At 34.6% G+C, this 10306-nt stretch overlaps 1 long non-coding RNA gene and 1 pseudogene across 1 annotated transcript; both read right to left on the minus strand.

The window, feature by feature from the left end:
* Positions 1-208: 208 nt before the first annotated feature.
* LOC132784225 (protein Diedel-like) lies at positions 209-9149 on the minus strand (annotated as a pseudogene).
* A 424-nt stretch (positions 9150-9573) lies between these two features.
* Positions 9574-10228, minus strand: LOC132786631 (uncharacterized). The gene is made up of 2 exons (XR_009632463.1): positions 10148-10228; positions 9574-10071 (listed from the first exon to the last, which is right to left on the minus strand). It is a non-coding gene; the product is annotated as an uncharacterized LOC132786631 (long non-coding RNA).
* Between the last annotated feature and the right edge of the window lie 78 nt (positions 10229-10306).

Raw genomic sequence — 10306 nt, forward strand, 5'->3', positions numbered from 1 at the left:
TATAAAATAGTTCGTGTAATAACACAATGTACTAACATGATAGAAAAAACTAGCTAAGAAGGAAGGAATAGGGATCTACCTTCGACCTTGGACTTTTCTTTGTTTATACTATTTTTTTTTAAGAAAAATAATAAATTATAAACGTTTTTTTGCTATCGATTCGCAAGAAAAATGCTTTTCTTAAATTTCAGCTCTTTTTTAAGCGTTAAATAACATAATTTTTTGTTTATACTCAGCCATACCATTTATTTATTGTAATTGCTTTGTAGGTATGCAATATGTACATGATTTCATTCATGATTCTCGGAAAGATATACTCTTTTCATTATGAATTCCAGACCATGTCTATAATATTTATGGTCTTACCGCCATTAACACTGCGGAAACTATTTTCCCAGCCGCCAGTAATGCAACCATTTTTGCAAGCACAGCCAAAGGGATTGCACGATCCACGTCCACAATACCTTCCCACCTGGGGTCTACCATCGGCACATATTGTAATCGTGCATCCTTTTCCGCCACTGTGTCCGCCAACATCTCCACAGCTCCCACCATTGACAGTATAACTCATAGTTAATGACGCTCGACAGCACTCGCCTTGAGCCTGGCTGATATAGGCCAGAAAACAAGCAAAAAAGGACAATTATTCCAATCGATCTCATCGTCGAATGATTTTCTACTGCCAACGGTTGATGAGCTACCCTCTATTTATATAAAAAAATATAAATGCTTAAAGAACCAAATAAATAAACTCAGGTTATAAAGTCACTTGCGTCACTTGAAATTATCTGTTAAGTCTTGATGCCATTCCCAACGCTACAAGGCAAAATTAAAACAATCTATAACAATTTTAACACCAGTAATGATGTAAATATTGAATACGTTTTTGTTATCGGAAGATCACTACAAAGTAACTACGTTTTTCACAATGCTAATCCAATAACTATACTCATCGGTTGTTAATTCCACATTTTAAATCATATTATTTTTACTAAAGATCACATTCAGTCTTTGTTGCCACACTGTCGGAAAGGTAATCGACACTTAATCGAAATGCGAATGATACTTTGCGCTGCTGGGGTCTCAGTGATAAGAGAATTTTGGGGGTTTTACCCAACATTAATTTCATTTGTTTAAGCGGACATTCTTAATTAATTAACATACGACAAAATTGTTTTGAATTTTGACATTAAAAACGAAATGACAAGAAAATAAATAAATAAATAATTTAACGGACTAACATGGTAAGTGTTTATGAGGCAGAAATTGAATTGATAAGGCAAAAAAAAAAAAAATAAATAATTAAAGACTAAAAATAATTAACCTATAAATATTAAATATGTTCTAGCATAAATATAATATAAATAATTATTTTTAGTTTTGAAAAGTACTAACAATTTAAGAATTTTGCAATTAAAATGACTTCATTGAGAATGATGGAAAGCACAATAAATATAGGCGAAAATGTACTGTCTTTTAAAGAGAATAGCTCTGGGCAAGCAATTGTAGGAGGATCAGCTGATGACTGTCACTCAATGCAGGCCTGTATATGGCCAGCCTTACAAGGTCATTGACCGCTGGGACTGCAGTAGCAGCTGTAGCAGCGCTATGGTGAGATGCATCAAAAGCTCTAACTCATATGTATATAATCAATTAGTAAGAGTGAAACAGACTTACATACATTCGGCGACTCCAACGCAGAAAGATCTTTCCTTGTGTTAGTGACTGTCTGTGGTGAAGCTGTGGATAAAGAGTAACAAGAAAGCTTTTGCGCATGCGTAAAAGCTGACTGCTATGATCTGCTAGTGCAATTGCACACAAACATACATACAAAGGTATGCAGGTATGAGTGTACCTACTTTGCAGACAATACAGAAACATTAAATTTAATGATTAAATACAATTTTTCAATGATATTTTGCCTATATATGGTGCCTCATATGCATTCTTAAATGTTTGCCATTGTGATCTTGTACAATTAACCAGTGGTACTTGTACTATGCGGGCCCAAGAAAAGTTGTTGTCACAATAAGGAACGAGGCAATCCGTAGCTAGAGATTACGGCGAGGCTACCAGCCGTAAGTTGTTCGTCGACAGCAGACGAAGCCAACCTGCTTGGAAGCAGTTCTCCGTTTCGCAGTGCGAGTCTGCAACTATCTCTGACTACCGTCGTTTATGTTGACCATCTGTTTGTGATGTACCGACAGCTGATGTGGCCAAAACAGCTGCGCCGTGAAGCTTTTGTTGTTGGCCGTTAATCACTCATTACAGTGTGGTGAATTTTCAGGCGAAATCAAGTTCAAAATTTTGGGTTTATAAAAGTTATTTCGGCGTTTTGATAGATTATGACTGCGTTTTATTTAGATTAATACTGCGTCATTACAATTTACACACTGGGTGCCGAATCCTAATCTGGAAAACGGCACTTGATATGGGAGGACGTGGAAGTGGACAACCATCTATTGCGTTGGTTAAGTGGACGGCATAGGTGCAAAATACGATATATGCAACGGACTTCGCGAACCACTTCACTGAGATATATTTTTTTTGGTTTTAGTCACATGCACTTTTACGCATTTTTTTCTCAGGCTTTTCACATAACCTGTTAACAATTGTGTTACAAACAAAACCAACAACAAAAACCTCTTTTCGGAATTTGACAAATAATCCTACTCAAAAAGGTAATCGTTGTCTATTTTGGTGTGGACTTAACACGATCAGCTGATCTAGTAATTCACGCTTGTAAGTATCGTGGTCCACCAATAGATAGCGCTACTTTTGGAGTTTTCAGACTCATTGCTAAATAAAGCTCCACTTCTCAGAACAAAACATGACAAGACATTTAGTACCATTTTCTCAGACTACAAAAAATTTTCTACAACTAAACAAATTAAATAATACAAATTAAAAATGACAATAAGCATATAAATAAATAATATAATAAATAATAATAAGAAAAAGAGAAAAAAAATATTGTATACTTTTAAGCTTAGTCAATTTCAGATACAACAAGCGGCCTATTACAAAACGTACAGTCGACAGTTTGCCATCTGCACATATCACCTGTGCTCTGAGAATTGCAAATGCATGGAATCTACATTGTACATTGATAAGAATATCTCATTTCTTTTGACATTACGGGACTTTATCTTTTAAATGTCATACACAATCGTTTCGGCTATTTTCTAGTCGGATCGATATTTAATCCTTTACGTTACATTATTAAATATCTCGTGTAATAATACAATGTACCAACAGGATAGAAAAAACTAGCTAAGAAAAAAGCCAAGGAATAGGGATCTACCTTCGACCTTGGACTTTTCTTTGTTTATACTATTTTTTTTAAGAAAAATAATAAATTATAAATGTTTTTTTCTATCGATTCGCAAGAAAAATGTTTTTCTTAAATTTCAGCTCTTTTTTAAGCATTAAATAATATAATTTTTTGATTATACTCAGCCATACCATTTATTTATTGTAATTGGTTTGTAACATAGGTATGCAATATGTACATGATTTCATTCATGATTCTCGGAAAGATATACTCTTTTCCTTATGAATTCCAGACCATGTCTATAATATTTATGGTCTTACCGGCATTAACACTTCGGAAACTTTTTTCCCAGTCGCCAGTAATGCAACCGTTGCTGCAAGCACAGCCAAAAAGAAAGCACGATCCACGTCCACAGAATGTTCCCACCTGGGGTTTACCATCGGCACATATCGTAATAGTGCATCCTTTTCCGCCACTGTGTCCGCCAACATCTCCACAGCTCCCATTATCGACAGTATAACTCATAGTTAATGACGCTCGACAGCACTCGCCTTGAGCCTGGCTGATATAGGCCAGAAAACAAGCAAAAAGGACAATTACTCCAATCGATCTCATCGTCGAATGATTTTCTACTGCCAAAGGTTGATGAGCTACCCTCTATTTATATGAAAAATATAAATGCTTAAAGAACCAAATAAATAAACTCAGGTGATTTCCCGTACATATGAAGTCACTTGAGTAACTTGAAAATATCTGTTAAGTCTTGATGCCATTCCCAACGCTACAAAGCAAAAAACAATCTATTACAATTTTAACACCAATAATGATGTATATATTGAATAAGTTTTTGTTATCGGAAGATCACTACACAATAACTACGTTTTTCACAATGCTAATCCAATAACTATACTCATCGGTTGTTATTTTCATATTTTCAATCATATTAATATTACTAAAAATCACATTCAGTCTTTGTTGCCACACTGTCGGAAAGGTAATCGACACGTAATCGAAATGCGAATGATACTTTGCGCTGGTGGGGTCTCAGTGATAAGAAAGATGTAGTGGGTTATTGCCAACATTGATTGCATTTTCATTCCCAACGCTACAAAGTAAAATTAAAACAATCTGAACCAATTTTGATGTAATGATGTATTTATTGAATAAGATTTTCTTATCGGAAGATCTCACAACAATAACTTGGTTTTTCGCAATGCTAATCCAAATACTATACTCATGGGTTGCTAATTCCACTTCATACTAATGAATCAAATGTGAGCCAACCATATTAATATTAATTAAGATCACATTCAATCTTTGTGACCGCACTGTCGGAAAGATAATCGATATTTTGCGCTGCTGGGGTCTCAGTGATAAAAGAATTTCAGGGGGTTTTACCCAACATTGATTGCAGTTGTTTATTTAAAATTATTGTTACTGCATTTCAGTACATATGTACTCTTCACTTAAGTTTTATCGAGCGCAAAAACAAACAACGCAGATGACAAACCGACTGTAATCAGCACTTGATAAATTTCTTGGTTCAACCTAATGAGATGTCGACGCAATATAGCTGAAACAATCGAAACAATTAGTAAATGCTCTGCCGAAAGACGATTTTGAACACCACTCTTTTAATGATATATCTACGTAAGACGATTTTGGTAGGTATCCTATGGTCTTCTCCTGGCACAAAGCTACCTCCTCACAAATTCTTAGCCATATCGGTATAGCCGTAACTAACACGACTTTTATTTATATATAGAGATTACAAATTCCACTTCATATTAGCCACTTGGATACGGTGATCTCTGTTGATATTATAGAAACATTGCAGCCATTGTCCTTCAATGCAATCATCTTTGCAGCCGCAGCCAATGATGTTGCACGATCCATGCCCACAGTAGGTTCCCCTCCGACCCTTGCCATGAGCACAAATTGTGATCGTGCATCCTTGATTAACATTACGACCGCCAGGAACATCATTACATTTGCCTCCATCTACAGAATAGCTCACAGTTAAAGATTTGCGACAGCATTCGCCTTGAGCCTGGCTAATATAAGCCCGGATACAAGCAAAAGTCACAATTATGGCGATTGATCTCATTGTTGACCCTCTACAGCCAATGAAGTTGTATTGCAAAATGAAGTTATCCACGCACTATTTATATAGAAAAGTTTTTTTTACAAAAGCAAAGACATTTGAAATCGACTCTATTTATTAAAGATGCACAAATATTTAATATGCCTTATTAAATTATTATTAAATACATTCATAGAATTTATTGAGTCAAAACCTAAACAATTTCAACAAAATTACGTGAGTAACATTTGAATAACCACGCATTAAAAAATTAGCTTTTGAAATACTATAATAAAAAATACTTTGTTATGAATTCCAACTCATATCGGTCACGCGCATAATCACACCTCTGTTGACATCATAGAAACTTTGCAGATATTTCCCGGTAATGCAACCTCTCTTACAGGCACAACCAAATATGTTGCACGAACCGCGTCCACAAAACGTTCCCACGGAAAAAAACACTGCACGAGATGCGACTAAATTGTTGCACAAATTTGTTTTAGTTTCTTTAGGCAATAGGGGATAAATGGAGCTGAAATGTAGAAACATACAGTCGACAGTTTGCCATCTGCACATATCACCTGTGCTCTGAGAATTGCAAATATATGGAATCTACATTGTACATTGATAAGAATGTCTCATTTCTTTTGACTTTACGGGCCTTTCGGCTATTTCCTAGTCGGATGGATATTTAATACCTTACATTATATTATAAAATAACTAGTGTAACAACACAATGTGCCAGCAGGATAGAAAAACTAGCTAAGAAAAAAGCCATGGAATAGGAATCTACCTTCGACCTTGGTATTTTTCTGGGTTTATACTATTTTTCAAATAAAATAATAAATTATATATGTTTTTTGCTATCGATTCGCAAGAAAAAATATTTTCTTAAACTTCAGCCTTGTTAAGCATTAAATAACATAATTTTTTGTTTATACTCAGCCATACCATTTATTTATTGTAATTGCTTTGTAGGTATGCAATATGTACATGATTTCATTCATGATTCTCGGAAAGATATACTCTTTTCCTTATGTATTCCAGGACATGCCTGCAATATTTATGTCCTTACCGCCATTAACACTTCGGAAACTGTTTGCCCAGTCGCCAGTAATGCATCCATTTTGGCAAGCACAGCCAAAGAGATTGCACGATCCACGTCCACAGAATGTTCCCACCTGGGGCCTACCATCGGCACATATCGTAATAGTGCATTGATTTCCGCCACTGTGTCCGCCAACATCTCCACAGCTTCCACCATTGACAGTATAACTCATAGTTAAAGACGCTCGACAGCACTCGCCTTGAGCCTGGCTGATATAGGCCAGAAAACAAGCAAAAAGGACAATTATTCCAATCGATCTCATCGTCGAATGATTTTCTACTGCCAAAGGTTGCTGAGCTACCCTCTATTTATGTGAAAAATATAAATGCTTAAATAAACTCAGGTGATTTCCCGTACTTATGAAGTCACTTCAGTCACTTGAAATTATCTGCTAAGTCTTGATGCCATTCCCAACGCTACAAAGCAAAATTAAAACAATATATAACAATTTAACACCAGTAATATTGTATATGAATAATTCTCTGACGAATGTTGCTTGCGACCATTTTTACAGTTTAAAAAAAAAAAACATAAATTGAAACAATTTTAAAAAGAAGTGGACGTTAATCTTAAAGCTTTAGTGACTTTTAGAGCTAGGATCGACTTTACGAACTTGATCTGTTTTACGATAAAATTTATAAATTCGTTCATTTTATGCTTTTGCGTACGAATTTGTTAATTTTTGCAATTATCAGAACAGAAAAATAAAACAAAAAAAAAATTCCAAAACCATTCTTAGTTCTAATAAAAGTAATAATTTAGAGCCTTTTCTTATTTTTAAAATTGTTTCAGGATATGTTTTTTTTCACTGAAAAGATGGTCGCACGCGACATCCGTCAGAGAACTACCCATATATTGAAAAAGTTTTTGTTATCGGAAGATCACTAAACAATAACTACGTTTTTCGCAATGCTAATCCAATAACTCATCGGTTGTTAATCCCACATTTTCAATCATATTAATCAATCTTTGTTGCCAAACTGTCGGAAAGGTAATAGACAAGTAATCGAAATGCGAATGATACTTTGCGCTGCTGGGGTCTCAGTGAAAATAGTCAGTGGGTTTTTCCCAATATTGATTGCGTTTGCATTTCCAACGCTATTAAGTGAAATTAAAATAATGTATAACAATTAAAAATAATGTATAATAACACTATAGGAGAGTGTTAAATTGAAACAATTTTAAAAATAAGTGGACGTTAATCTTAAAGCTTTGGTGACTTTTAGAGCTAGGATCGATTTTAGGAACTTGATCTGTTTTACGATAAAATATATAAATTTGTTCATTTTATGCTGCTGCGTACGAATTTGTTAATTTTTGCAATTATCAGAACAGACAAAAAAACAAAAAAAAAATCCAAAACCATTCTTAGTTCTAATAAAAGTAATAATTTAGAGCCTTTTTTATTTTTAAAATTGATCATCGGTTGTTAATACCACATTTTCAATCATATTAACAAGTAAGAAAGCTACAGTCGAGTTTACTCGACCATTTTGAATAAAGAAATATATTTTGCGGTAATTTTCTCAAAATATACCGAATATACTGTAAAAAAGCCTAAAAATATACCGAATGGTATATTTGGTATATCTATATAGTACCGCATTCAAAATATACCATAGGCGGCACAATATACCAGATTGTCAGCCAAGGCAACTAAGACCCCCCAGTAAGTAGGCGTTTTTGCCCATTCAAAAGTATTTCTTTAATAACTTCGATAATTTTTATCTGATCGCAACCAAATTTTCAAGAATCATTATAGCTCTATCTCTTATAGTCTCTGAGATCCAGTGTTTCAAACGGACGGACGGACAGACGGACATGTCTAGATCGTCTCGGCTGTTGACGCTGATCAAGAATATATTTACTTTATAGGGTCGGAGAGGCCTCGTTCTACCTGTTACATACATTTCCTGCCGGCACAAAGTTGTAAAACCCTTCTACCCTATGGGTAGCGGGTATAATAATCAATCTTTGCTGCCACACGGAAAGGTAATAGACAGACAGATTGACAGTAATAGATCGAAATGCATTCCCAACGGTATTAAGTGAAATTAAAATAATCTATAACAATCAAAAATAATGTATACCAATTAAAAATAATGTGTAACAATTTAATAATGTTTAGATTGAATAAGTTTTTGTTATCGGAAGATCACTAAACAATAACTAGGTTGTTCGCAATGCTAATCCAAATACTATTTGGATTTGTTAATTCCACATTTTCAATCATATTAATATTAATATAGGTCACATTCAACCTTTGTTGCCGCACTGTCGAAAAGGTAATCGCCACATAATCGAAATGCGATTGATACTTTGCGTTGCTAGGCTCTCAGTAATAAGAAAGTTTCAGTGGGTTGTACCCAACATTAATTGCATTTGTTCTGCATTTCAGTACATATGTTGCTCTTTACTTAAGTACTTTATGATACACAAGATTTTTATACCCGCTACCCATAGGGTAGAAGGGTATTATAACTTTGTGCCGACAGGAAATGTATGTAACAGGTAAAAGAAGGCATCTCCGATCCTATAAAGTATATATATTCTTGATCAGCATGAACAGCCGAGACGATTAAACATGTCCGCCTATGTGTCTGTCCGTATGAACACCTAGATCTCAGAGACTATAAGACTAAGACTATAATTTTTTTCGACAGCATTTGTTATGTTTGCACGCAGATCAAGTTTATTTTAAATTTTTGCCACGCCCACTTCCGCCCCCGCAAATCAATAAAATCGAATAACAAGCGTAATTTTAAATGTAGAGTTGCGAATTTTGGTGTATACAATAATAACTAGAGTAGTTATGATTCCTGAAAATGCGATCAGATAAAAATTGTCGAAGTTATTAAAGAAATACTTTTGTATGGGCAAAAACGCCTACTACAAGGGGTCTTAGTTGCTTTGGCTGACAATCTGGTGTATTGTGCCGTCTATGGTATATTTTGAATGCGGTGCTATATCGATATACCACATATACCATTTGGTTTTGTTTTGAGTATAATACCGCATAATATATTGCTTTTATCTCTCACAGTCGAATACACTCGACTGTAGCTTTCTTACTTGTTTTTAAGTATAATAATAAATAAATAATAATTAAATTACATAATTTGGTATTTATATTCAGACATACCATTTATTTATTGTCATTAGGATGTATGTATGCAATATATACTCGATTTCATTCTTGATACTCAGAAAATAACACACTTCTCATTATGTATTCCAGGTCATATCGAAAATATTTATGGTCCAACCATTATTAACACTACGGAAACTTTTTTCCCAGTCGCCAGTAATGCAACCTTTTTTGCAGGCACAGCCAAAGAGATTACACGATCCACGTCCACAGAAGGTTCCCACCTGGGGTTTACCATCGGCACATATCGTAATAGTGCATCCTTTTTTGCCAGTGTGTCCGCCAACATCTCCACAGCTCCCACCATTGACAGTATAACTTATAGTTAATGACGCTCGACAGCACTCGCCTTGAGCCTGGCTGATATAGGCCAGAATACAAGCAAAAATGACAATTATTCCAATCGATCTCATCGTCGAACGATTTTCTACTGCCACAGGTTGATGAGCTACCCACTATTTATGTGAAAAATATATACATATATGTATATAAATTTTGCTTTGTCGCGTTGAAAATGACATCAATATTTACCAGATAATTTCAACAAAGCAAATAAACTCAAGTGATTTCATAAGTACGGAAATCAACTCTTCAAAGAAAATTAAAAATTGATCGGAAGATCAATGGTTTTCATACAAATGAATCAATTGCGCGCCAATCATATTAATATTAATGAAGATTTCATTCATT

This window comes from Drosophila nasuta, chromosome 2R, assembly GCF_023558535.2.
Source record: "Drosophila nasuta strain 15112-1781.00 chromosome 2R, ASM2355853v1, whole genome shotgun sequence".
NCBI lineage: Eukaryota > Metazoa > Arthropoda > Insecta > Diptera > Drosophilidae > Drosophila > Drosophila nasuta.